General features: G+C 43.4%; 1 protein-coding gene across 9 annotated transcripts in view; it reads left to right on the forward strand.

Moving 5' to 3' along the window:
* Positions 1 to 26,991, forward strand: part of MBNL2 (muscleblind like splicing regulator 2) — a 168,802-nt gene that overhangs the window by 60,176 nt on the left and 81,635 nt on the right. The window lies entirely within an intron of this gene.

Here is a 26,991-nt window from a genome sequence, read left to right on the forward strand (position 1 = left end):
AGCCTATGTGATTTTGTTTCAATGGCAGTATTATTATGAACAATGGAATTGCTGAAGTGTTTTCCAGACGGCCAGTTACATTCCAGAACATTGTGTCCCACAAGTTAGGTTAACATGACAAAATGCAAATTGCTTCATGAGCAGCTAGACCCAGTTTACCTCATCGCTGCCTTTAGGATCCATAAAGCAGTTTTCCGGACTGTTGAGATGTCCAGGATTGTTCTTTAAAGGGCCTGTTCCATAACTGAGAGCAGTAAATCAGGATTGTTACCCATATGGTCGTGCAGAAAGGGGCAGATGAATTAGTTTTTTTGCTTGTGGAGACAAAAGGTTTTAGCATTCACCCCAGGTGTCAAGTACTTCATTCATTCATATAAACCATTGAATTTCAGCAGTTTAAAAAAAGAGAAGCACCCTTTAAACTTATATTCTAATCTTGGCAAAAAATAAACAAACCGCCCTAAAACCACCCTTCTGGAATATTGGGGGAAGTGGTTTAGACCTTACGTAATATTTATATAAAACTTGGTTCAAAGACACTGTGATTCTTTTAGCACCTAAGTTGGATGACATCACTTCTGTCTTCAAGGCCTTCCAGTAACTTCCTGTCTCACCGCCAGGAAAGACCGATCCTTGTAAAAAAACTGTCCCGGCCCTTGGAGATGTGGTTCCCACCCTCACTTCACCATCCCTCTGGCCCTTCTTCAGTCCACTCCAAACACTTCCTTCTTGTGCTCCCAATGTGCCGAGGTGGCCTTGGCATTGACTCTGGGCCTGCTGGGGCACTCCTGCCTCTGGTACCTGATCAGCCTAGATTCCTCCTTGCTCAGAGCCCTGAGAGGCTGACTTCCCTGGGGGAACTTTTCTGCCAATCTTTCTGCCAGTTGTGAGTCCTCCTTCCTATCATGGCTTTACCGTTCTCCCTCAGATGCCTCCATGTGACAGCCTGTTGATGAATAGTTTGTGTTTCATAGGTTATCTCTCTTGTTTCCAGTCTACTCCCATCTCCACCCCAACTTGGGGGGCTGGGGGGGTCATTGACAGTCATTACTTTTGTGTCCCCCAGAACCTAGAAGACTTCTCTGTCCGGTCACTGTCCGGGATCTCGAATAGAAGGGCCCGGGAAAGTAACTGTGCTTCTGCCATTTGGCTCGTGTCCAGCTGTGGGTGGATGCGCTGCCACTCGAGGCCCTTTCCCAGCCTGGCCCGTGTGGTCAGCGTGCCTTGGAGGGTGCAGTGACCATGTCTATGCAGCTGTGGGCTCTGTTCCTCTTCTCGTAGGCCAGTAGATCTCAAAATCAGGAATCTTCGTGCAGGAACTGGGAGATGCTGGTGTAACTCGGAAAGAACAGTTCCATCTGGAAAGTGCGCCAGAAAATCACTTGTAATGCAGAAGCGACTTGGGTTTGCTATTTTTTTTTTTTTTTTTTTTGCATTTTGGGTCACACCTGGCGATGCACAGGGGTCACTCCTGACTCTGCACTCAGGAATTACTCCTGGTGGTGCTCAGGGGACCATATGGGATGCTGGGAATCGAACCTGGGTCTGCCAAGTGCAAGGCAAACGCCCTACCCGCTGTGCTATCGCTCCAGTCCCCTGACTTTGGTTTGCCTTGAGCCAGACCAGACAGTGCTTGAGAGTCACTCCTGCTGTGCGCTAAGGGATCATTACTGGAGGCGCTCAGAGGACCGTTTGTGGTGCTGGGGAGGAAACCCAGGTGGGCCACATGGCCAGATAAGTGCCTTCACTGCAGCACTCCCGCGCCTGCCCCCAGAAGCTACTGTTCATCATTCTCCAACTCGTCCCAAAGTTCAGGAATGTAGCCAGGGATGTGGCAGAGGGGGATCACGTGCTCCCTCTCTGAGGACCCTTCACACATCTGAGGATCGGTTCCTGACATTAGAATACAAACAAAGCGAAGCAAAGTAGCGCATTTAAAAATGATGAAAAACAAGAACATTTTCTGTTTATTTACCCATGAGAGGCTAGCTCTAAGCTGTTGGTTAAAATAGATCTGTTTTTATTTTTATGGGTGATAATTTCAACATGAAAAGAAAATGCCGCTGGTATGGGATTGGCCACTTGGGGACTGTTCTTAAAAACATACCCGGAAAGATCTAAAACTGGCTCATTTGGATTTGACCTGAAGTTCACGTGCTTGGATTGCTACTTAAATGAAGCAACTTCCTTACAGAAACTGCTTGACTGTTTTCTATGTCGTATCCCTAATTTCAGTTTCCCACCTGGGATGTTTTTAAAAAATCAAAATTACAAATTTTAATGAAAAAAAATTAAAAATTAAAAAAATTTGATTTAAAATTAAATCCCTAATTTTGACTCAGCTGACCTGAGACAGTCATGTAAGTTATTGAGAGAAATGACTGTAGTCATAAGGCTACAGCTGGGAACTTTCACGCATGAATCTTTATTTTCCAGCAACTCTAGCTGGTCAATATTATTCAGCCCAACTTACAGATGTGGAGACAGACCCAAGTCTAAGTAACTCCCCACCTTAAAAATGGTGGAGGAGACAGCTGGCGATAGAGCTGACACCATCGGTCCTCTTACAGAAAAGATGCCATTGATAGAATGATTCTAAAGCTCCTAATTGCTCAGTGCTGTTCATGTTTAACAAGCTTAGCATATTGAAGTGCAGACACATTCTAAAATAGAACCCCCTAGGAATAAACCTGTTTAGGTACTGGAAAATGAAATATTTAAAAGAGAAACTGCGAGAGAAAGCAGAGCACATGTTGTATTTATTTTTGTTTGTGTCTGTGTACAAACATCACACCTTCACTTCATCTCAGCGATGAAAATGGTTTGGGTCCAAGGCATTGAGTTGTGCGTATGCGCCCACGTGCTTTGGAAATGTACAACTGCAGATGTTAGGTTGTGATGCAGTACAGCAGGAGTCCATACTCGAGATGATTCTTGGACCCACCTCTTGGACTTCCTCTAGGAGACGTCCATTTCCTCCTCATCTAGCTTCCTCCTTCCTGGGAACATCAATCATTTCTCTTCCCTCTTTTTCAGCTTCTCTTTCCTATTCTTCTCTCCTGATCTCTTAGTCCACTTGTTCGCTGCTGTGGATACTCTCCAAGGCACAGTTCTTCTCTGTAGCTCAGGCTCATGACCCACGTAGACAGTGTATCTCATTCCTGGGTTCTGTCCCCACCTCAGCGCCCGTAACTCCCAACCCTGGGAGTGTGCCCTATTCTTACTAATCTTATTACTCCAGGTCCTACAGAGTACCACATACGACTGTTTCCTTGTCACTTGCCTTCTAGCAGATCTCAGGGTGAACATTTCATCCTCCTTCATGTCTTACCTGCTACACAGAGCCTTAGTTTGAGCTGGTCACCAGGCGAGGATTCCTTCTGACTTTTTGCTTTAGCTTCCAGACAGGACAAGAAGTTACTCTGTGTAGGCAGGAGGAGTTGGTTTCAATGACTTTCATGCACCTCTGGGAAAGAGGATTCACCAGCCTGATTTAGAGACGGCCTCTAGGTGTCATTGATGGATGCTGCCACTTTCCTGAGGACTCAGCCTCTACCAGCAAAGCATCTGCTTTCTATCCCCCTTTCAGGTTAAGAGAAACAAGGAAGAGTCAGATGAGATCATTCTTACAGTCATTGATTATGGCTGGCGTAACGCAGCACTGAAGACTCGGTGGCTGCAACAACAGAATTGCGTTGTCCCCCTTCTGTCAACAGGGTGTTGGCAAGACCCTGTTCCGTCTGACTTCTCAGGATCTTTCTGCCTCTTTTAGTTTCTGGTAGCTCATGTGTCCCTTGGCTTGCGGTGGCTTCACTCTGGTCTCTGCTTCCAGCCTCAGATCTCTGGACAGAGAGATAGGACAGAGGGGAGGGTGTTTGCTTTGCATGTGGCTGACCTGGATTCAGTCCCCAACATCCTAAGTGGTCCTTGGAGCACAGTAAGGAGTAGTTCGTGAGTACATGAGTGACCGCTGAGTATCACAGGGTATGGCTCTGCCTCTCCCCTGCCCCCACCCCCACCTCCCACCGCCAAACCAAATGTCCATCTGTATCTCTTTTTGACTCCTTCCTTCTATTCAGGCCTGCATCCAAATGTCCACTTAGGAGGACATACTGTGTTAGCTTAGGGACCCATCTTTCTCCGTTGTGATCCCTCTGCCAGGACCCTGTTCCCAATCAAGATAATGAAGTACAGGAAGGTAGGAACTGCAGTATATGTTAGCTTGTGTGTAGGGCACCTCTGGGAGACTCCATCTGAGAGACTGAGAGACTCCAGTATATCTTGTGGGCCTGACACAGTTCCCCAGAGCAATATGAACTAACCTAGAAAAAAATGAGAAGTCACATTCCATGGTGTAATTCAATGAGCCCAAAGTGGGCTCCAGAATTTTATCTTTGCGCGGTGTCATCAGGGAGGCCGGAAGAAGAGTAGAGGCTTAAAAACAGCCCGGGGTTGGGGGTGGAGAGAAAGGACAGCCGCTAGGGTGCTTGCCTTCCTTGCAGCGACCCGGGGTTCCTCTATTTCGACATCACATACGGTCTCCTGAGCACTGTCAGCCGTGATCCCTGAGCCCCAGAGCTAGGAGTAAGCCCTGAGAAACACCGGGTTGCCCCCAAACCAAACGGCAACAACACAACTCCAGCGCTCAGTACTGAGTAGAAAGAATGGTGACAGATAGTCATTGAATGATCACAGCATTCTGTGGTAAAACAGATTGTTTCAAATTCAGAGAGAAAAAGACCACACTTTCTTTGCCTCTGCAAATGAATGAGCGTACACTATCGATTTTAACTTTAATTATACTCCTCAATAATTACATCTGTTTACTGTTCCCTTTGCCTTGGGCAGTGCTGCTCACTCGCTCTTGTTAGCATCCGGGGTAGCTGTTTTATGAAACCATTTCTCACCAGAGCTGAAGGAGAAGGAAGCGTTTGTCATGGTAAAGAAATTGCTTATTAGTCTCTTGCTTTTCCTGAAGATGGAAATGACATTTTGTTACCCATGTCCATTTTTTTTTCCTTTCAAATTTTTGTTTTTGTTTTAGAATTTTGTTAAATACAATGACAAAGTAGGAAGCCAAGATTTAAGGTCAAGTCTTTCCTGCATGTAATCGTATACCGTGGCTTCTCTCTGGGCTCCGGTGCAACTTCATTTTATAGACACTGATTAATTGTTCCTTTATTTAGTCCCTCTCTAACTGCACAATAGGTGCAAATCCTGCAGGAACCCTCCAGTAGTATGAATGAGTGAGTCAGCGGTTCCTGGCTTCCTGTCGGGAGGCACCAGGACATGTGCTAAGAGCACATGCCCCCTTCCAAGATGGCAGCTACACTCTGCCAGTGGATCATCGAGAGGACTTCACTTTGGCTTTGATTGTTTTTAGTTTGACTTTGATTGTTTTGGGTGATTTCACTAGTTCTTTTCTCTGTAAATTGATGTATCATGGTAGAATAGTATTATATAAGGTTTGGATTTTGCATTATACAAAAAATTTTGCATTATACACCTAGGTCTATAGTCTTCCTGTCATTGCCCTGTTAGAACCACTGCTCTGACCATTTCTGTGTTTTGACAATTTAAAGCTGTTTAAACCTGGAAGCTCAAGCAAGACCTGGCTTCTGGGAGGGTTTAGCTCATAGACCACCCATTTAACCTCTAAAACAAATACCGCTCCTATGAGCGATTTCAATACTGAACTCTGGGAAATGCTGAAGTGTTGATAATTTTCCCCATAGTTAGAGAGAAGTAGGACATGAGTAAAATTCTTTTTTTGGGGGGTGGGGAGTTAGGGGGGTGTCACACCTGGAGATGCTCAGGTTTACTCCTGCCTCTGCACTCAGAGATCACCCCTGGCAGGGCTCAGAGGACCATAATGGGATGCCGGGTATCCATCCCCAGTTGGGCGCGTGCAAGGCAAGTCCCTTAACCATTTTCTCTCTCCGGGCCTCAGAGCTGAGCCAATTCTTTAACGGTTCCTCATCCTCTTGGAGACACTGAACTGACTCTGCTTTTGTGATTCACTCTCGGGTTTCCCCTTGCTTCACTGACCCCTGCTCCTTCGTCTGCTTCTGGATCCTTCCCCCTCTAAACACTGCTGTCTCCCAGACTTGGTCCCCGACCAGCTGCTCTGTTTGCACGCTCCCTCAGTGGACGCCTTTTCGTTCAACTTTCCACATATGTTAGTTTGTACTTTCGGGGCCATTTATCAAAATTCTAGACGCCCTGGATGAGCTCATCCCAGTCCATAAACATTTTCTGCATGCTGAGTCTCTCCCTGTTTTTAAATTGAGTCATTGTGAATTACAAAAATTATTCATGATTGAGTTTCAGGCGTACAGTGTTCCAGTGCCATGCCAGTCCCTTCCCGGTGTCTACTTCCCTCCACTGGTGTCCCAGTTTCCCCGTCATCCCAGCCTGCCTCCGCAGCAGGCACCTTTGCAGTAGGCTTTGTGTTTACAGTGGACTGGAGCGATAGCACAGCGGGTAGGGCATTTGCCTTGCACGTGGCTGACCCGGGTTTGATTCCTCCATCCCTCTCGGAGAGCCCGGCCAGCTACCAAGAGTATTCTGCCTGCACAGCAGAGCCTGGCAAGCTACTTGTGGCATTTTGAATATGCCAAAAACAGTAACAGCAAGCCTCACAGTGGAGACGTTACTGGTGCCCGCTTGAGCAACTCGATGAGCAACGAGAGGACAGTGCTACAGTGCAGTGCAGTGTGTTTACAGTACTGTCACTCATAAGGGTATCAGGCGTATCGCTTTACCTCGTTTGAGCATTCGCTACTCTCCAGTGACCACTTCCTTCCACCATTGTTCCTTCTTTGTCTTATACCCCCAACCCCCCAACCCGTGGCACGCTTCCTCCAAGGACCAGCTCTCTTGTTCCTTGTTTCTATTCCCTTTGAGCATTTGCGACATGCTGAATATCGCTTAGATTCTCTCTTAGCCTGATTTCTCCCTCTGAGTATTTAAGTGACAGCTCACAGTTAATCATTACGAATAAGCAACAATTAATAATGATTCTTAAATTAAAATGAATGAGGTCCTGATTTCCCCCTCCAGCCTGCTGCGCCCACTGGACCTCGTCCACACCACCGTCCGTATCATTGATTAAATATCTTGATTAAATATCATTGATTAAATAGCTTGAATCCTCTCCATGTAGGGTGCATCCGCAGATCCTAGTGTCTTCAAAAGACATCCTAAATCTGAACACTGAACCTTGGCGGTGGTTCCGTCATGAACCCCCGGCCCATTACTTCTGCATCTCATGTGACCTGTTCTCGAGGCTAGAGTTGCTGTTTTTACTCTATCAGGCAGTCTGGCCCACACGTAATGTCTTTTATTCACAACTTGGCTCTCATATCCATTTCCTTTGTGAAATATGAAGTGCTCTGGACCCCATGGCTGGACCCCAAAGCACTTTGGGACCCATCAATCGACCACACTCCCTCACTACCCCGCCCCATTGCTTTCAGCCTTTTTGCTCCGTGGGTCTTTGTCCTGGATATTCCTTTCACCTGAAACACTTTCCCCAGATAGTTGCAAACCTGTTATTCCAAACTTTGGTGACACATCAGCAGAATTTATCCTTAAGGGATACTAGGGGTCTCTGCATCTCTTGTCTGCCTGCTGACAGAAGAGAAGACTGTTAGGAGGTCATTGGTCCTGGCAGCTGCTGGGTACTCAGTCAGTTTTTCTAAGTACCTGAATTAATTGCCTTAAATCCTATTTGTTAGAGTCCTGTTCTACAACCTTCTGCTGACCTCTTTCTCATCCCCCCCACCCCACGAATCTGTAGACAGAAAGAAAAGGCATACCAAAGTTAGAGGTTTTGTACAAATAAACTCTTAGGGTTTCTATCTCGAATGGGTTTCTGGGTCGAGATCACGTTCCTGGCTGTCCTGATAGGCAGGTCACAGGGACACTTGCCCAAGACATCAGCTGAGAGATTCTCAAGTTCACGGCGCGCCTCTTGGACCACTGGAGAGAACTCAGCAGTTTTCCAAAGCCTGCACATAGACTGATTCTGGTGTTGAGCATTTTTGTTGATATGCTTGAAATGAAGGCACTGAAATACAATTGCTCTGTGTTTTGTTATATTTTGCTTTGCTTCTATTGGAGTAAGAACCTTTAACCTCCTAATAAATGGCTCTGAGCACAGTCCACTGTTAAGTACAGATAGAGCATGGCTGCGGGTTGCTGGTACTTGCTCTTCATAACCACCCCCATGGGAAACACTCCTTTTCTTAAAGACAAATGCTTCAAAATTTAAAATTTTATTTTCAGTCCCCAATAAGTCCCTCCTTTATTTGAGAAGTCACTATTTTATGCAAAAATAAAATGGGTTTTAATAGGTAAGCTTTATTGTTCTTCTGGCCATCCTCATATTTTGAGCACAAGAAAATGTGGTCATCCCTATCCCAGTGATCCCTTCTTATGAAATATTTCTGATCCCGTAATGCTCAGGGGTCAGAGAGATAGTCCAGTGGGTAAGATACTTGCTTTGTGTCCCTTATGGATTGTGGTCTGATGGCTTGGAAGCTGGCCTCACATGCTGGGGGAAAGGCAGCCCAGATAGAGAAGGGAACACCAAGTAAAATGTGGTTGGAGATCCCGCTCGGGAAGGGAGATGCGTGCTGAAAGTAGACTAGAGACTGAACACGATGGCCACTCAATACCCCTATCGCAAACCACAACACCCAAAAGGAGAGAACGAAATGGAATACCCTGCCACAGAGGCGGGGTGGGGTTGGGGGGGACGGGATTGGAGGGTGGGAGGGATACTGGGTTCATGGGTGGTGGGGAATGGACACTGGTGGAGGGATGGGTTCTGGAACATTGTATGAGGGGAAACACAAGCACGAAGATGGGTAAATTTGTAACTGTACCCTCACAGTGATTCACTAATTAAAAAAAAAAATAAATTTAAAAAAATAAAAGTAAAACCCAGACTTGTAAAAATATATAAATAAAATTAAAGCCCTACCTATTAGCTTTTTAAAAATGCCTATCTTAGGGTCCAGAGCGATAGTATAATGGATATGGTGCTTACCTTGCACATGGTTGACCCATGTTCAATCCCTGGCATCCCATATGGTTCCCTGAGCACCACCAGGAGTAATTCCTAAGTGCAGAGCTAGGAGTAACCCCTAAGTATTGCCAGTTAGTGAGCCCCCAAACAAAAACAAAATAAAAATAAAAATGCCTGTCTGATCTGCATCTCAGCTCTCATTCTGTACTTCACATGCTTCCAGCTCTTACCAAAATCATTAAGGAGAACACACATGCCTCATGTCCATACCTGCCACTAAACCTGAGCACTGACCCAGATGCTTAGGATCCAAAATTAATTAGCAACTGGCCTCATTTGAGAAAGGTAATGCATCACTTCTCTCCCATTCTGCATGGGCACTGGATTCTTCGTACGAACAGTGAGACCAGGAGAAGATTGGGGGATGTGAGTTCTTAACAAAAAGGTTTAGCAGAGGGGCTGGAGCAATATTGCAGCAGATAAGGAAGGGGCTTTCCTTGCACATGGCCAACCTGGGTTTGATTCCTGGCATCTCAAATGATTCCCCTAGCACGGCCAGGAGTGATTCCTGAGTGCAGAGCCAGGAGGAACCCCTGAGCATTGCTAGGTGTGACCCCCCCCAAAAAATCAAACAATTAAAAATAAAATAAAATAAAACTGGGGCCAGAGCAATAGTACAGCAAGTAGGGCACTTGCCTTGCATGTGGCCGACCTGGGTTTGATCCCTGACATCCCATATGGTTCTCTGAGCCCGCCAGGAGTGATCGCTGAGCACAGCGTCAGGAGAAACCCCTGAACATTGCCAGGTGTCGTCTCCCTCAAAAAAAAAAAAACAAAAAACAAAAAACAAAAAGGCTTCGTAGATCCTGTGCATTCTGAGTGCTATATAAAACTGAGCAGAGAGAAATGTGAGACCGTCCATACACTATTTATTTATCCTACATTTTTTCTTACCGATCTCATTCATTCCTCAAATTAAACCATCAGTAGGTGCAGCAAGATACAGGAAGCTCATTCTAGTAGAACTCATAACGCAAGGGGAGGAAACGAAAAGAGAAATAGAAACAAACTGATGGAATTGTCCCATTTATCAGAAGCACTTTCCATCCATGAAACACAGACGAGTGTGGTCTACAGTAATGCAGGCCCCGGGCCATCGGTGTCAATACAAACTAATATGAAGGCAGCCAGGTTTCTGCATCTTACGGGCTTCCTCTGAGTAGAAGCGAGAGAGCAGACAGATGGAAACATGTATCTCCTCTAGAAGTCCTTAATTGCAAGCCATGAGTTATTTTGCAAGCTACCAAAAAAAAAAAAAAGACATAAACCAGGTGCTTAGGCAGAAAATGTTGCAGTTAGAAAGGCTTTGCTGGGGAACTGTAGCCCAGGAACGCTTCCTGGGAGACAGTGCTCTAGAAGGGGAAGCCTGAAGGTGAGAAGGAGCTGTCCTATGAAGGAGAAAAAGGCTAGAATGCCTCCAGGAGAAACATTACGGCCTGTTCTGAAGGTCAGAGAGGACACAATGCCCAGAGCGAGCTTGGCGTGCTTGGCCAGTGGGAGTGGGGGCAGATCACGGATAAGAGATCAAGTCTGCGTGGACCAGGTGTGGGAGGAAGAGGCCAGCCTGAAGTGGGGGCGTGGGGGGGAGGGGGGGCGGATCTGTGTCATCCAAATGACCGTCATCTCTACCAGGCTATGAGATGGTATCAGCAATAGACAGGAATGTCTTGGTTTCAGGCTTTGGCTGAATTTGATCCCCAGTACTGCAGAAAACTCGGGGCTGGAGAGAGAGTATTATCACGTGGTAGAGGGCACCTGGGTTGCACATGGCTGATTGGGGTTTGAATCCCAGCATCCCAGATGGTCTCCTGAGCCCAGCCAGGAGTGATCTCTGAGCACAGCTGGGTATGGACTCAAAACAAAAAATAAAATACAGTGAAATAGACTTTGGGGTAGAACTATGAAGAAAGATGTGTCCTGGACAGATTAGTAGGAGGACCAAACAGCCCCTTTGGTGCCTTCCCGTATTGGCCCCTGGCAGGGATTGCTGAAGACCAGCAGACCTCACTCTTGAGATGCTTTTCCTCAGCACATTTTTCCTGCTGGTCATTTTGTTTTTAATGTTTTTGAAGGTCCTTCTCCCAGTCACACAGAAACTACATGGATGTCAAAGCTCCAGGGAGAACTTGGCTGATAATCTGGTAGACACGATCTACAAGAATTGGATAACCTTCAAAGTGTATTTTGTGTAGTTCAAGCACCTGTTAATTTTTATTTTCTCCTGGCCAAGTCTTGAGATGGATTTGAATCGTGTAAACTTTTTCTTACGCATTTTAAGCTGAAAGTTCTGTGGAATCATTTCTTGTTCAGAGTTATTTCTCAAAATAATTTTTCAACTAAAGTAACATTGCCTTAGACACGACATAACTTTCAGGTTGGCATCTTTATAAATCAGCGTTTTTCCCTAAGCTATATTAATTTACTGACGAAAGAACGGACTTTTATTTTCAATTTCATTCCTGAAATTGGTTTTTAGAAACTTTTTTCATACATGGAATTTAAATCCCCTTTTTATAGTATAGAAAGTGTTGCCAAGATCTGAATTCCTCTCTTAGAGCTGTTGATCTCCTCCAAGTTTCTAAAAGAAGTAAATGTAACATCTTGCTAATGTGGTTCAATTTTGTATTATTGTCTTCTCATTAACTTCATCTTCATTCACATTTTTCTCAGATAATGATTTACTTCACCAATTTTCCCATTGTGAAAATTATTTCCCACAACTCAAAATAATTTTACTTTGTTGAACTTTACTATCTCCAACTATTATTAAGTAGATAATTTGCACAAATTGTTTTTCTTATTTTTATTTCATTAAATTTGGCAGATTTGCCAGAGTTTTACTTGCCTTATTTGAGAAACTTATTCTTGGCATTAGTTATAAAATATACAAAATATCTATTTATTTTTCTCATTATTATAGTTCCTTTATTTTTATTATTGATTTTCATTATCCTCTTTACGTAGTTTTTCTTAATTATTTTGTTTATTGCTCCAAAAATTCCTGTGTAGAAAGTTTAGTTCTCTTCTTTTAACTCTCCTATAAAAGGCTTTTTTTAATAAAAGTATAAAAGGAACTATACTATGTAAAAAAGCTATGGCTATAGCTTAGCAATTTTGTTAAAGTTCTTAGATTTATAATTGTCTAGTTTGAATATCTTGTGTTGTTACTTATGTAACTTTTTCAAACATCCAATCAATTTTGTTTCCCAGTAGTTTCTAGCAATATGTTATGATTATGCTCATGGCATTGTATGATTTTTACTTTAGAAATGGTCCAGAGAATGACTAGACTGGGAAATGGAGTACAGTGAAGGGGGGTGGCTAGATCAGTCTTGACCCCAGAGTACAGGCTTGGGACGATAGAGAAGGAAAGAAATCAGGCAGAGAGCAAGAAGAGAAAGACAATTAATGGAGGAACAAGGGTCAGAGGCCTTGGTAATTCTGGCAGTGGCGGAGAATGGTGTGTCTTCATCCAAAGTACATCAGCACTGCATCCAAGACAACAACATTAAAAACATGAGATCTACACTACAACCACAGAACTCTGCCTGTCAAGGTGAAAGGGGTGTGTGTGGGGGGGTGGGGGGTGGTATGGAAGCTGGAGGGAGCATGGGAACACTGGTGAAGTTGACTGGTGGAGTTGATGTTGAAGCATTGTATGCCTAAAAGCCAACTCTCAATAGCTTTGTAAATCGCGGTTCTTTAAATAAAAAATGTTATAAAGGAAGTGCATTAAATATTTTATAGTACACATTATAATCAGTGCCATGATGCTCTGCCTAGTCTTATAAAGGCACATCAGTGCATCTACACTTATGTATATATGAAGAAATCTAAGTGCTTTATGCCCTTATTTGTTTGTTTTTATCTCCTTTATGCCAAATGCTAAAGCGTGAGGTTTTAATGCTGCTCATGTGATTCCTTGTATTTTTAGTAACATTGGCTTTGCATACAATGACGCCATGCTAGTCTGGGCATAGAGTAAAGGATTCTTAGGATTTTTTAAATGATGCTATCATTTTTCCTTATACACCAAACCTTTTGTCCAGTTTTTTTTTCTTTTTTTTCTTTGTGGGTCACCTGGCGATGCTCAGGGGTTACTCCTGGCTCATGCACTCAGGAATTACTCCTGGTGGTTCTCGGGGGACCATAGGGGATGCTGGGAATTGAACCCGGGTCGGCTACGTGCCAGGCAAACGTCCTACCCGCTGGGCTATTGCTCCAGCCCCTTGTCCAGCTTTTCTTCAATACACGAGTGCCACTCCTGGTTTCCTTCATTCTTTCCTGGGGTATCATATCATTCTTTTATTTTTAATTTCACTAAAACTTATTTTAATCTCACAGAAGCATAATTTGAATAAGCTCTCTTTAATTCGTTTTGAAATATTAAAACGAAGGTTAAACTTCATGTCCTTGATGTTAAAATAGTCTATGAAACTATCTGTTGGACTCCTTCATTCTAATTTTAGAATGTCTGCCAGAGGTGTATAGTACCTTCGCTATTTACTTTTGTCAGGTGATACCATTTTATCAAAAGAGATGGAATTCATTACTCTGGCACTTCTTATGGGTTAGAAACAAAGGCAGTAAATAGTAAACCTCTTGACCATAGAGCTGAAAACAATGTCTTGTACCTGACATTTCTAGCAATTAGGTTGAATGGGGAGAAGTGATCAAGAAACGTTAAAAAAATACCAGTTATTCTTGGCAGCAAACCATAAGCGTAACACAGGAGAAACTTCTTTAAAATAAAAAAAGGCATCTCTAATATCCATAATCTTAAGCTTAAATAAGCTAAGCTCCCTTATATGTCCCCCCTTGCTCTCTTAACATCTTTCTCTGCCTCTAAAACTCCTTGGTCTTTCAACCAGTGATCCTGGGCTCCGTTTCATGCCACATTCCCTGGAAGAAACAGAGTAATAGAGTTTCTTACTCTAAGGAATTTTATAAAGTAGCTGAGGAGGCAGAAGCCATGCAAAATCAACAATTTGCTGCAAAACCATTTTGTACTCAATGTTCTATTATGTTGGTAACTATAATAGAAGAGTTTTCACTTGGTAAAAGATGAAGTGTTGCCTGTACCAAATGGGCAAAACATATATTTGCTGCAAAATGCGAGCTGCATGCATGGGGACTGGATTCAATCTGTGTCCTCTGTGTCTTCCCCATGGAGAAGAAACATATATTCTTGCAGGATAGATGTTCTCATCTTCGAAACGACTTAAGATGGACTGCTGGTACCATCCAGGTGGCCGCCAGCCTGACTGGCTTCCATTTTATGAGGGGCAGTCTCCTGCCCCTCATAAAATGGAAGCAACACCTAAACAACGTTGATTAAAAAAACATGTTATTTAGGTAGCTGGAGAGATAGCACAGCGGGTAGGGCGTTTGCCTTGCACGCGGCCGACCTGGGTTCAAATCCCAGCATCCCATATGGTCCCCTGAGCATGGCCAGGGGTAATTCCTGAGTGCAGAGCCAGGAGTAACCCCTGTACATCGCCAGGTGTGACCCCCCCCCAAAAAAAAAGAAAAAGCAAAAAAAAAATGATGTTATTTAGGTAGAATTTAGCGAAGAGGAGTGAGTGCCTGGGCCCTGTGTTGTGTTTTCTGTATCTGCTTACAAATGGTTTTCCTGTGGGGGATTCTGCAGCACCTTCTCAGTCGCTCTGAGTGTGGATCCCAAGGAAAGGTATATTTAGAAGCTCTTTAGTGATTCAGATGCCTGTCCAAATTTAGAAAATCTTACTTTAAATGATCTCATCACATGCTCTAGAACTGTTTGTTCTTGTGCTGCATAAAATCTATTAAGCATCACTGAAGTTCTCAAAGTTTCCATTTATCTCCCAGGTTTCCTATATAGCTTAGAAATGATGGGGTTTTTTTTCATAGGTGTTATTTTCCAAGTCAGAATAAAAAGACCAAGTACTTGTCCCACACTTTTTCATCTGTGCTTGTGCCCTTTTTTGGAGGGGGGTGGCACATCTGGCTGTGCTCAGGGCTCACTCCTGGCTCTGTGCTCCAGGATAACTCTTGGAAATCCCTTGGCCCTCTGAGGAACCTGGTTGGCCAGGTGCAAGGCAAATGCTTTCCCTGCTATACTGTTGCTCCAGCCCTTCCTGTGTTCATTTTAACTGTAGTATTCTACCACACAGTTTCACGTCATGAACCATAATGTAAGTGATAAAGCCATAAACCACTGCGGTTATTGCTAATTTGGAATTTTGTGTTGTTGGTAGGAGGTAGGATAGAACAACTGCACTGTTAAATAACAGGAATGAATGAATGGCTAGATAGGTTCACTGTGGAAAAACAGATTAAAAAAAGATGCTCATTATCCCCAAATGTTCAGAGTTCACAGGTTTAAGAGAAAGGAAATTTTCCCTATGTAAAAAACAAAACGATCAGAAAAAAACAGGGGCCATGGTATGAACATTGAACTGTAAGAAGAAGTGTTCATTCCACATGGAGAAGAAATATATATTATTGGAGGATAGATGTTCTCATCTTCGAAACTACTTAAGAAATAGAAGTTTGTGATTTGTATTGCACCCTTTCAAAAGTCCTTTATGTGCCAGAGATCCTACAAGACAGCTCCATGCAGAACTAATTACTAAAATGGCCAAATCTGAGCTTACCAAGAGACATTTTCCCTGGTGTCACTGTTGGAATATTTGGTTTCCAAGCAACCGGTAAATATCTATGATGCAATGGAAAATCATTAGTCTGTGCCTGAGTTGATAGTATAATTCCTAACACTATACTTGGTTCATTTCATTCATGATAAGTATTCTCATTATAGTTTGTTATATAATCAAAGAGGTACAACCTGCCCAGATAAAATCTTTATCAAACACTAACCAACTGCTTAGCTGAGCCATAATGTACGCGATAGAAATACATCCATGCAAAAGACAGCAGAATAAAATGGTGAGAGTGCAGTAATTGTGGACCCGTACAATTAGGTTAATTTAATAAAGTCCACGTAGTGAGACTACATGCTAAAACCATGAGCTCTTTTGGAATAATAAGTGGCTAATACTGCATATGTGATCCTAGAACAAAGGTGAAATTATTTTTAGTCACAGTTTCCTAGAAACATAAATTCTATCTGGATAGCTTAAAAATTAGGTTTCACTTATAAAGGGCTGCTTTACATTATAAGAACTGAAGAACTGTTATTTGCCCTGCTTCCACATTAAAATATCTGCCAAGATCTCGGATTCCATTTTCTTAGTAATAATGGTTCAGTCTATAGGATCAACTGGGGAACCCTATTAGATCTTAACCCTATTGAATATCCAAGGCACTCCTTTGCTTTGTTTGGTCTCTCGAACTCAGGTTATCATTTTAAAAAGTGATTGATTTTGATGAAATTTTCTTTTCCCTTCAAGATTTAGATAACTTTCTTTTATTGGCCAGTCCACGACATTTGTGCAACAATATACGGAATAGCATTTTAATGAAAATGGTGGCCTATTAATTGGCAATTTTTGGATGAGTGTTCTTCCTAATTACTTATTAACCTTTAAATCAGATATACACAAGGGAACCGGGCAAGATTCATGTCTTTGAATATCTGAAAGCTTTTTCAAGGTGCTTTTGATAAAGAGTCCAGAAGGCATCAGGAGCTAAATGTGGTAGATACACATTAATATGTGTAAAAGTTTTCAGAGGATCTATTCTTGGCATTTCAGTGAATCATCATTAATAGAAGCATGGTTTAATAAGATAGTAAAACTGATGCCGCAATTTTTTTTTGTATTTAAATATGTAGCTTTTTTGCAAAAAGATGCTAAAAGCGGGGTGTGGAGGAGACTGCTTTTATTAGTTGGAATGGCCTACTTGGGTATATGGTATGTGTACATACCACACAGTTTTTAGGTCTTTGGCCCCTAATATCAAATTTGATTTCATGGAATGGAAAGAAGTCTGTCGAAGGGACATGGTATGAATCTGATTCATTGACAGTTTACATAGTAAGCCCATTTAAATGACTGAACTTAAATTAGATGGAAGCAAATAAGTGGGTTTCAGAGGGACAGAGTCTTAAGTTTATTTTCTGTAATGAGGGTCTTGCTTCTGTGGTTCTTTTCCTGCTTTTCTCCTCCCTTTGGGTCTTTCTGTTGAATGGGTTTTGGTACTAGAAGGGCAATATCGCCTGTCACTCCTAGAGAATCATTTCCTACCTTTGCCTTTTCGCGAGGCCTTGGCCTTGGAACTTGTGTCTCTGCCTTGATTCTCTCTACGTCTCCCTTCATTTATTCATCAAACTGTATGTTCCCAGTTCTGTCTTTTGTATGAGATCAGAGTACTGGAGATGCTGTCCCTGATTTCACGTTGAGAGCCCTCGGGGTCGTGGAGAGTCAAAACTGAGTGTCAGTCAGAAAACTGCCGTTTAGTATGGCAAGTCCTAAGATGGGTCTGTCTGTGCCCTTGATTTTGGTCGGTTCCAGGGTACATGGTGCTTTGCAAAGCACCCTGGGTGTTTGGGAAAATCAAGCATCATACATGGCTCAGGGTCTTGGAGGCCATCATGGTGGATGGAGGGTCAGACTTGCCATCTCTGATCTCCTAATTGCACAGCCACTGATGTTTCCATCAACCCTGTCTTTTTTTTTTTTTTTTAAATCTCCGTCTTCCATTCTCCCTATTGAATCATTATCTGTATAAAGAGCCAGTCCCCTGAGGACTGTTCCTTGAACCATTAAGCAGCAATAATAAAAACTACAACTGCTTAAAGGCCCAGCCAGTTGAAGAAAGCTACGGGATGAAGCAAGCAGGACTTTGAATATTCATCCTCTCAATTCCAAGAGTCTGTGTACAGCTGCATGCGTAACTGGCTCTGTTTACCCTTGCAGAGAGGAGAGAGCTGCCCCCAACTAGATGCAAAGTCAAAACAAAATAAAAAAGTAAGTTATAGAAAGAACAACAAAAACAACAGTACCAAAAACTGCAGTCAAATGAATAAATACAGATAGATAAGTAGGCAAGGAGAACAGAAGGGCAGTAGAGCTGGGAGAGACAGTGATCACTGCAGGGCTTTGGTCAGGGACTGTTCATGGCTGACCGCAGATCACTCGCCACTCCCAGTATATTATCTGCAGTTCTGACAAAAACAGTACTGGAAGCAAATTTCTAAAACAAGTCCTGGAAGAGTCCTCGGCACAAAACCAGAGCTCAGTTACTAGTTCTTGAATGAATCCCATTTCTATTTACTTGGCTCCTGTCTCTCCCGGTCTCACCTCTGCAATGCGTATTCTTGAGGGCAGGAGTTTCGTTTTACTTTCATTTATATCCCAGCCTCAGTGGAGGCCGGTCCTTAGCAGATACGCACTAAATGATGCGTCTTCTGAAGGACAAAGAAACTGAGATACCTGATTCAGCATTTTTAATGCGAAATCACACATAAACTGGGGCGATTTGGGCCTTGATCTCATCTACCTTTCACAGCATACAAATCCTGCCCTTTTATTTATTTACTTTTTTTTTGCACAGACATTCTCTAATTTTCTCAGGCCTGCGTCATAATCCAGGCACTCTTTGCTGTCCATAAATCACACCAACAGAGTTTTTGTTTAAGAAGCAAACTCGGTAGCACGCATTGGTGAATATCGAGTTCATAACTGTGAGAGTGGGGATTATCAACTTTCAGAAAGACTTTGGTGAGGAAGAAAGATGGAAAGTTTTCTTCTTTCTTCTTGTGCTAAAATCCAGGAGAGCAAGAAGGCAATAAGCAGGTGGAATATTCAGCCCCCGGAGCTGCAGGAAACTGCATACGGTTTGGTGTCCTCTTCAGAATATGTTTATATTATTAAACTGTTCAAATAAACTTGCGGATGTGTTAGGGCTCTTCCTCCCAATTTCCTGAGGTCTTTCTGATTCCCAACACGCGCGGCAGGAGATCACGTGGACTGGCTCTCCTCTGACAATGTAAGACCACAATGAGGAGCCTCACGTGCAGTGAACGGGATCGGTTGTGGAGGAAGCAGGAGCGGAAGGATGGGGGGAAGGACAGGAGCAGGCTGGCGGTGGGAGTAGGCCCGGTGTAGAATATCACCAGGCGTGGTTACTTGTGGTTTGGGTAGCTGATGATTCTCTACCGCTGCTAAATTTCTTTCTCTAGCTCTAGACTTTTCTCTTTCTATTTTTTTTTTGTAAGGAGGTTGACAGGTATACATTGTTAATGTTGATTGTGATAGAGAAGCAGTTACTGTCACATGCTGTAGAAGCAGAAATTTACGCTGAGGAGTAGCACTGTCGTCCCATTGTTTGTTGATTTGCTTGAGTGGGCACCAGTAATGTCTCCATTGTGAGACTTGTTATTACTGTTTTTGGCATATTGAATACGCCACGGGGAGCTTGTCAGGCTCTGCCCTGCAGGTGAGATACTCTTGGTAGCTTGCCAGACTCTCTGAGAGGGACAAAGGAATCGGACCCAGGTCAGCCGCATGCAAGACAAATGCTCTACCCGCTGTGCTAAAATTTTTTTTTTTGAGGACAGTTTGAAATACAGTGAGATGATTAAATGTTAATACTCTTCAAAATGAGAATTTTAGATATTTGTGCTTGAGAAATACTTAAGCATGTGAACAAAAAGTCATTTGCAACGATATTTATATCACCATTGTCAATAATAGTGAAATAAAAAAAGAAAAACTAATCAGTAAGATCATTTATGGAGGAATTTCTTCTTTGAAAGATTTAAATTATGAACACTAGAACATTTTAAAAATATAAACAATTCCATCATCCATATCAAATATATACATACCTGATTTATAAAAACTTCAAAGTAATATTTAGTGAGAAAAAATTTAGTTGCAATATTTTCTATGCTGTTATCTATTTGTATATCAAATATATTCTAAGAAAGGTTTTTATAGCTATATATGTAATATAACTATTTCATAATAAATGGATAATTTTATACATATTTTTCACATGATAGATTATCAAATGATGCAATAATGTGATTTATAATGTATATTTGCAGTGTATTTATATTTTCAGTGTCATAATATTTACATATAAGTATATATTAAAATAATACCTACTATATATTATATATTACATAATATATTCATTCAGTACAATGTTTTATATGTGTAGCATTTGTATGCTATGCTAAATTATATTGGGTTGTACTAAATACTAATCTATAATAGTGATCCAACAATTTTATGACTTTTTAATAAACAATACAAAATATGTTGTTTCTCCTTTAAGGTATTTTAATATTTTAATAAATAATACAAAATATATTATTTAATATTTTAATAAACAATACAAAATACATTATTTGTTTCTCCTTTAGGGTAGGGTTCTGGATGGAAATATCTGAAATATGGTGGTGGGAAGGTGTAATGGTGGTGCGATTGGTGTTTGAATATTAAATGTAATAAGATATTGTGAACTAATTTATAAAATAAAATTTTAAAAAATGAAAAAGTTACAAAGTTTAAAAAAAATATGACTTTTAACTATATAGTTTAACCCAATGAGCACTAAGCGTATTTCTCTCATATGGAATATGGCGGTTTCTTGGGTCCAGTTTTTCAGAGACAGGGTTTCTTCCATCTCTTGGCTTTTTGGTGGAATTGTGTAAGCCTTAGAGTTCTAGACTCCCCCTGCTCAAGGAGGCGCCAGGGCTACACCCAGCCTTAAGGGAAAAGAGAAAATGTGGAAGAAAGGAAGAGACCCAACTTGTCAATAACAAATATTGCTTCCATTTGCAACTCATGGGTGAAAAGCGGCTTAAATGGCTGTGCCGATATCAAGAGGGTTGGACGTGGAGCCATTAAGTAGAGGACTAGAATCCAAGCCACAAACTGCAGTGGTGAAAAAAGGAGATTTTGGAGAAATGGACCAAATAGCCAGAATACTTGACCTCCTGTTTGACCTCTTAGTACATCTGTACTCCTCTACGTGAACATGAACCACTATTAAAGTGCTTTCAAAATGCAAATGCTTTATTGGCTGTGATTACGGTGTGATTGAAAAGTCCTCACGTTAGGATTTTTTTTTCTCATTCACTCATTTAAAATATACTGAGCACTGGTAATGCTGGAAAGAGACATGGAGAGACACCGACTTTCAGGGGGACACCGTCTCGTTGACACTGGGACTCCAGGGAAGTCCCAACTGGCTAAACGAAACCTCAGTGTGTGAAGAGATGAGCATGACCAGCGGCTGATAGGCCCAGGCTGGTGAGAAGGCCATTCAAGTCCATCTTAATGGCTTCCGTTACGATTGGGACATGATGACTCAAGACGCTTAAGTGACGGTTCCTTAATGAAGTGAGGCAGGAATTGCCCCCTTCTCACCAGCGCAGATGGCATCGGCCTATCCAGAAGGACAGTAGATGCTTAGAAGGGGTAGAGGCGGCCTTCATTGAACGTGTGCTGCATGCTTTGGACGGACTGCGTAGTTTTACGCCCAGCACCCCGTCTCTCTTCGGAACGTATCACGCAGGGACATACCTGAGCTTTATGAGCAGGAAAGAGAAGCAGCTTCTCTTCGCGCTCTAGGCACGCATCCCAAGGGGAAGGGGTGGGATTTGGGCCCAAGATGGAGCTATTTTCAGGATGTGTGTTGCTCTCCCTGCTTTTAATCACCGTCCTGCGTCTGGGAGCCCTTGGGGCAGGTGGACAGTCAAGAAACTGCACCAAGGGCGTGGAAGGGAGTAGAGCGTGGGATGTGGAGGTGCAGAGAGGACGCTGCTGAGTGTGGCAGGGTGTCCTTCCCGGTGCGTCATGAGTTCCTGGTCCTAGAGGACGGAGCTACTTCATGCGGAGGAAGTGCTGTTTCATGCTTTGCTTCGCCTTCCCTCCCCCAGCCCCAAAGTGTGAGCCCAGCACCACCGGCCCACTTGAACCTTGGAAGCCGTTGAGCAAAAGGGTTTCATTCATTGGCTCAGAGGCACCCTGAGCCTCCATTAGTCCATCAGGAGACAGCCAGGCTGTCGGCTTTAGACAGGTGGGCAGGAGACCCTTCCACGGGCAGCCGTCCTGCTGAGCCTGATTCGTCTGACTCTTTCTCAGTGGCATCTTTCTCACTCATCACGAGGGGACCCAAGGCCGCATTTTTGCAGAGACCTCTAGAGCGCCACCGCCACCCTCAGCGAAGACTTCTTAGCTTTGGAGCTTGCTCAGCCCCTTCTCCCTGGTGCTGCAACCCTTTTGCTGGCTTCGTTTCCAGAAGGCGCCTCTTGTCTGGCAAGCTCTAATAATCCAGGGCTCCCCTTCTTTCGTCCTCTGACTCGGGCTACTCACCACTCCCAAAGGTGACTTAAAGGGAAAAAGCAAACAGACATTCTGGGCTGGAGAGAAAACAGCGGGCAAGTCACTTGCCTGGCACGAACCCAACCGGGATTCAGTCCCCAGCACCACACATGGGTCTCCTGAGCCCCTACAGGAGAGATCTCCGAGCACAGAGCCTGGGAGTAATCCCTGGGCACTGCCAGGTTTGCTGCCCACTTCCTCCCCACCCCTCCCCAGAAAGCACCAAGAGACACGGAGCCAAAATACCCCAGAAGCATTTCAGTATTCCTCAGTCAAATGAGAGGGAGAGCATTTCAACTTAGAGTTCAAAGGAAACAGAGAAGAGAGAAAGGACATTCAGAGGGTGCCAGGCATGTATCTGCGGTGATGTCATTGGTCACCACAAGAATTCTGTGGAAAAGGATCATTTTCTGTCTTGCCACTGAGTTGCTGGCTTCAGGCTGGCAGGAGAAGCCTGAATTCCTGGTGCAACAGTTTCTCTCTTACCCTGACTCTGTTCTGGCTCTGGGAAGGGTGTGTATGGGATGGAAGGAGGGGGGAGCAAGCCTCGGGAGGGTCCCGAGCTGAAGAAGGATGACTGGGATCAAATCCAACTTGACTGTGAGCGACCTGGTGACAGTGTTGAAGACTAAATTCACACGCAAAGCAGCAGAGTTGGGCCCGAGAGATCGGAGGGCACTAGTGGTAGTGATAGATGGCTGAGAGGCGGTTGTCTTACATGCAGCTGACCCAGGATTGATCTTCGACACCATGTTTGGTCCCTGAAGCCTACCAGGCGTGATGCCTGAGCACAGAACCAGGAGTAAGATCCCTGCCAAATGTGCCCCCCCCAAAAAAACCTCAAAGAAACGGTCATATTACTCCTGTGTGTGGAGTTTTCATACATGCCAGGCAGATGCGAGTATTGTTGGGGACTGAGCCAAAGCTGACTGTGCTCAGGGCTGACTGCTGGCTCTATACTCAGGATCACTCCCATCAGTGCTCAGGGGACCACATGGGATGCCGGGTATTAAACCCGGGTCAGCCATATGAAGGGAAGTGTCTTCACCCATTAATTCTCTCCCTGGCCCCGATAATCAGTATCTTTAAGAACATTATTTCATGTGATCTTCACAGCCCATAATCTTGTAAGATTAGGCCCATTGTGTGGATGTGGTACCTGGAGCTTCTGGGGTTTTCTTTTTCCCTGTGATGCAGGGCAGGTTTGAGCCTGAGCCTGAGCCTTGCTGTTCACACGCACAGAGATAGATATGTCACAAAAGACAGGAACTTCTAGGAGGCCGGTGTCGAGACGGCACAATTCTAAGGATCTGGCCTCTTTGGGCCCAGGAATAGAATAAGACAGGAAGGGAGAGGGCGTGCACAGGAAAGGCTGGCCACCGAGAGTTAAAAGAAAACGGCGCGCAGGGAGCGGACATTCAGCGAGTGCCAGGCATTTATCTGCGGTGATGTCATTGCCCACCACAAGAATTCTGTGGAAAAGAACCATCATTTCCCTTTCTGCCACTGAGGAGCCAGGTCGAGAAAATTGAAATAATGCTTCGGCTCCAGAACCTGAACAGGGACAGGATCCAGCCCCGTGTGTGTGTGTGTGTATGTGTGTGTGTGTGTGTGTGTGTGTGAGAGAGAGAGAGAGAGAGAGAGAGAGAGAGAGAGAGAGAGGAGAAGGGGTGGGGGAGGAGGAGGAAGGGAGGGAGAGGGAGGACTCCCAATCTATAGCTTTGTTGCTTTGGTGCCTTAATTGTACCCACTTCAAAGGTAGTTTCAAGCTCGAATCCAGAGAGGAACTGGAGTAACATCCCCAGGAATAGAGCATGTGTCAGAAGGAAGAGCTTGGGAGCAGGTGGGAAGGGTTGGGTGAAGGGGTTGGGAGTCTCTTAAGGTAGAAGTTTTAGAGTCTCTGGACAATTAGGATCAAAATGGAAAATGAGAGGGTTGCTCTGATCAAACACTCAACGTGGAGGGCGTAGAGAGAAAGTTCTAGTGTCTTTCCAAGTGCTTCCGTTGAATCACCCAGAGCTGCCCAGGATGCTGCTGTGATGGTTTGAATCATGTCACCCTTATTAAGAATATTGCATTCTACGACATGCTGCCACCAGGAAGGATAATGAGCTCGTCTTATTCTCCCAGGCACCACTGCTTTGGGAGGCAAAACACCCCGTTCTCATAGCAGCTCCCTCCTACTGCTTATATTGTTTTCCAATGAAGTATTGGCTCAACATTTTCCTTACACAAACAAATAGAAAAATAATAATAGTGTAGACTCCCTTGAAACATTACAGGAAAGTGTAGGTTCCCATTTAATGAGATCTGGAAACAACATAGCAATTTTGATGTCCTGTCAAGCTTGTTCAATTGTGATTCTACCAGGATTTTATATTGAGCCAGAACCTGCACATCCCGGGGTATAAATTTGGCATAATTGGATGTGCACTGCTTCTTTGGGGTCACTTGGATATAATTGAGAGCGGTAATTGAACAAATGATAGTGCTGTGGCCTGACAAGCCCTATCCCCAAATTTCTATCCCACTTTTCAGAAGTAGCGAGGTACGTTGAGTCTGCTGATGTCTCATTCTAGAGCTGTTTTGCAGACCAGACTCAGCCTCTGAGAACTGGTTCCAGTTCATTGGCTAGTCTCGTTGGGAAGTCCTGGGCTGAAAGTGTAGCTACCTCAGTGTCACTTGGCCTTGTTTAAACAAGGCATAAACAAGATTTGGTCCCTGGCAATGCGCCCCTCTGACTGTCCCTCTCTCACTCATTTCACTCAGTGTGATACTCTCCATGTCCACACTCATTTGTACGCGAGTTTCATTACTTCGTTTTCCCTGGTGGCTGCGTAGTATTCCATTCTGTAGATGCAGAGTTGACCCACAGAGCTAAGTAGGGAGTTGTTTGACCACGGTCTAATACGGAGTTTAAATTAACCGTAAGGGTGCGTTTCCAGTTCTGGGGTTCATCCGCATCTCAGCCTGCTGTGTGTGTACTCTCAACTCTCCCCCCTCTAGATGTCCCGTGTTCCCTCTTGGACAGGCCTTGTGATCACCAGGTCACAATTTCATTTTCTCTACTTTAATATTCTTATTTAATGATGCTTGATTGGGTCTTTTGTTGTCGTATAAATTTTCTAATACCCCATGATTTGGGTCAAGAGAGGAATGATTTAACAGGTGGCCTTTTTTTCTCATCAGTCTAAGCATACAGTCACTGAAGGTCTAAGATCACAGATATCTACCAGTGATCAGTAGATAAGTTTCCCCTGCTGGCCTGTGGCCTGGTGTTGACACCTGGCTTCCAACCACTGAACTAGGGATGTGGCTAAGCAATAGATTGCTTGTCTTGTATATAGGTGGCCACAAAAAAGACACACACACACACACACACACACACACACACACACACACACACACACACCCGTACCCACACACACGAAGTTAAACCACTCAACTCGAGGATTTAAAAAAAAAAAACAGGATTTAAAACAAAAAAACACCCAGTGATGTGATCAAAATGTCAGTTTGATAAACTAGTGAGTGCTCACAAATATAATACTTCACTATAAAAAATTCAAATAATCAGCACTGTACTTCCAGTTCAGTCTTCAAGGAGAGAAAAGGTAGGAGGATTAACCACTCTTCTTGCCTTGGGGAAGTATTAGGAGAATTCTACATATCACCTGGCTTCTCTGTTGGTCTTCTGCATAAGACTTTGTCAGAAATGCGGCTTCGTAAAAAAGTTGGGGAAAAAAAAAAATCAGTCTTCTCTGTTCTGTTGGGCTTTCTGCCCCATTCCCTTGCCATAATTGCTAGCCCACCTTTCAGCTCCTACCTGCTCATTAACACCTTCACAGATATTTTAGAAGGGTGAAATTCTAGTTAACTTTCTTCTTGACTTTTTGAAATCAGGAGTTCTAGTTAAATTCTTTAGTTGCATTTAAAGCTAATAGTTTTAAGTGTGATTTTAGATGAATTACTATTATTTGCAAATTTTCTTTTTCCATCCCTATGTCTAATTAAGAAATTACTGTAATAGAAGAATTCCTTTGTAGCTAATTACAGTCTTCTATGTGGAAATAAGAGTGAAATCTTAGACTCACATATATATCAGGCTGAATGAGAAAATTAGAGAAGTGATTAGCCCAGGTGCTTAGCTGATATTAAATCCATATAATTTTAGATTCATTGATTAAATATAAAATTTAGATACATTTGTAACATCTAAGTAGGTCGTCTGAAGGCTTTCTGTATTTTTTGTCATATTCTAATGGTCAGCATGAGAAGTTCAAGGTATTTGATAAAAAGTTACCAGGACAAGAATTAACATTTTCCGGAGGAGGGATAAAGAAGATAACATACGAAAGGGGTCAGACTAATGCAATCACATGTACATGAGTGCAGGTGTTCACACTGAACGTGTGAAGGAGAAGTGAAACCTATACTTCCAGTGGGTTTCTCTGCCCCCCAGCATGGAGGCCTGTCGACATAGTTTGTGCCCGACCAGCAGGGCTGCCCCTTTGACATCTTACACAGAGGAAGGTGGCGAAGTAGAGTCAGATTCTTTAACATTGAGTGGCATCGTATGGACTCTTCTCCAGCACCTCTGCTCGGTGGGCCTCCTTT

The sequence above is a fragment of the Sorex araneus genome, chromosome 1 (assembly GCF_027595985.1).
Source record: "Sorex araneus isolate mSorAra2 chromosome 1, mSorAra2.pri, whole genome shotgun sequence".
NCBI lineage: Eukaryota > Metazoa > Chordata > Mammalia > Eulipotyphla > Soricidae > Sorex > Sorex araneus.